Consider the following 2,675-nt stretch of genomic DNA (forward strand, 5'->3'; position numbering starts at 1 on the left):
GTTAAGGAGTAGGTGTAGATTTAGTTTTGAAGATAAGGTTGGGGTTAGGTTATGGAGTAAGTGTAGGTTTAGAATTGATGTTAATGTTGGGATTAATTAATTTTAGGGTTAATTTTGGGAGTAGGTGTACATTTAGTGTTGAAGTTAAGGTTAGGGTGAGGCTTAGAAGAAGGTGTAGGTTTAGTGTTGAAATTAAGCTTAGAGTGAGGATTTTCTTAAAGGTAGTTTAAAATGTCATTTTTTTTCCATGTATCACACCTGAACTCTGAAATCCTGTTAGTTGGGTTCTGTAGTTAACTTTAGTACAGTTTTATGTGTGCCTTAATCCTGTGTGATGCTTTGCCTCATTTATCCATATTTCACACTAACATTCAAACATTACTTAGCACTGCTGTGCTTCAACATAAATCTGATCTATAACACTGTGTATAACACTATCTGATCTCACATTATATTTGAGTCACTTTTAAATGTGCTTTTTAATGTTATCTATGCTCTATAGGACATTTTTATTATATTAGCTTTTTTATATTTCCATCATTACTTTTAACAGTTTCCATTATAATCCCTCTAATAACTACCATTTTTATTTATTTATAACAACAGCTGCCGCGCAGACTGAATTGATCTCCACTTCAAGTAGGTTTCCTCAGGGACTATTACTATACAAATACTAATCGCCAGCAATTCTCAAAGTTTTCAGTTTAGATTTCAGTTTTCAGTTAAATTCAGAATTTATTTATATATCTAATGACTGAAGACTCTGAAAATATGGAAAGAAACGTTGAATCGATGGAATGAAACTATGTTTCATTTGGTACGTTTAGGAGTAGGTGTAGGTTTAGTTTTGAAGTTAAGATTAGGGTTTGGTTTAGGAGTAGGTGTAGGTTTAGTGTTGAAGTTAAGGCTAGGGTGAGGATTAGGAGCATGTGTAGATTTAGTGTAGGAGTTAAGGTTGGGGTTGGGTTATGGAGTAAGTGTAGGTTTAGAATTGATGTTAATGTTGGGATGAGGATTAGGAGTAGGTGTAGATTTAGTGTAGGAGTTAAGTTTGTGGTTAGGTTAAGGAGTAGGTGTAGATTTAGTTTTGAAGATAAGGTTGGGGTTAGGTTATGGAGTAAGTGTAGGTTTAGAATTGATGTTAATGTTGGGATTAATTAATTTTAGGGTTAATTTTGGGAGTAGGTGTACATTTAGTGTTGAAGTTAAGGTTAGGGTGAGGCTTAGAAGAAGGTGTAGGTTTAGTGTTGAAATTAAGCTTAGAGTGAGGATTTTCTTAAAGGTAGTTTAAAATGTCATTTTTTTTCCATGTATCACACCTGAACTCTGAAATCCTGTTAGTTGGGTTCTGTAGTTAACTTTAGTACAGTTTTATGTGTGCCTTAATCCTGTGTGATGCTTTGCCTCATTTATCCATATTTCACACTAACATTCAAACATTACTTAGCACTGCTGTGCTTCAACATAAATCTGATCTATAACACTGTGTATAACACTATCTGATCTCACATTATATTTGAGTCACTTTTAAATGTGCTTTTTAATGTTATCTATGCTCTATAGGACATTTTTATTATATTAGCTTTTTTATATTTCCATCATTACTTTTAACAGTTTCCATTATAATCCCTCTAATAACTACCATTTTTATTTATTTATAACAACAGCTGCCGCGCAGACTGAATTGATCTCCACTTCAAGTAGGTTTCCTCAGGGACTATTACTATACAAATACTAATCGCCAGCAATTCTCAAAGTTTTCAGTTTAGATTTCAGTTTTCAGTTAAATTCAGAATTTATTTATATATCTAATGACTGAAGACTCTGAAAATATGGAAAGAAACGTTGAATCGATGGAATGAAACTATGTTTCATTTGGTACGTTTAGGAGTAGGTGTAGGTTTAGTTTTGAAGTTAAGATTAGGGTTTGGTTTAGGAGTAGGTGTAGGTTTAGTGTTGAAGTTAAGGCTAGGGTGAGGATTAGGAGCATGTGTAGATTTAGTGTAGGAGTTAAGGTTGGGGTTGGGTTATGGAGTAAGTGTAGGTTTAGAATTGATGTTAATGTTGGGATGAGGATTAGGAGTAGGTGTAGATTTAGTGTAGGAGTTAAGTTTGTGGGTTAGGTTAAGGAGTAGGTGTAGATTTAGTTTTGAAGATAAGGTTGGGGTTAGGTTATGGAGTAAGTGTAGGTTTAGAATTGATGTTAATGTTGGGATTAATTAATTTTAGGGTTAATTTTGGGAGTAGGTGTACATTTAGTGTTGAAGTTAAGGTTAGGGTGAGGCTTAGAAGAAGGTGTAGGTTTAGTGTTGAAATTAAGCTTAGAGTGAGGATTTTCTTAAAGGTAGTTTAAAATGTCATTTTTTTTCCATGTATCACACCTGAACTCTGAAATCCTGTTAGTTGGGTTCTGTAGTTAACTTTAGTACAGTTTTATGTGTGCCTTAATCCTGTGTGATGCTTTGCCTCATTTATCCATATTTCACACTAACATTCAAACATTACTTAGCACTGCTGTGCTTCAACATAAATCTGATCTATAACACTGTGTATAACACTATCTGATCTCACATTATATTTGAGTCACTTTTAAATGTGCTTTTTAATGTTATCTATGCTCTATAGGACATTTTTATTATATTAGCTTTTTTATATTTCCATCATTACTTTTAACA

This window comes from Colossoma macropomum, unplaced genomic scaffold (genome assembly GCF_904425465.1).
Source record: "Colossoma macropomum unplaced genomic scaffold, Colossoma_macropomum, whole genome shotgun sequence".
NCBI classification, from domain to species: domain Eukaryota; kingdom Metazoa; phylum Chordata; class Actinopteri; order Characiformes; family Serrasalmidae; genus Colossoma; species Colossoma macropomum.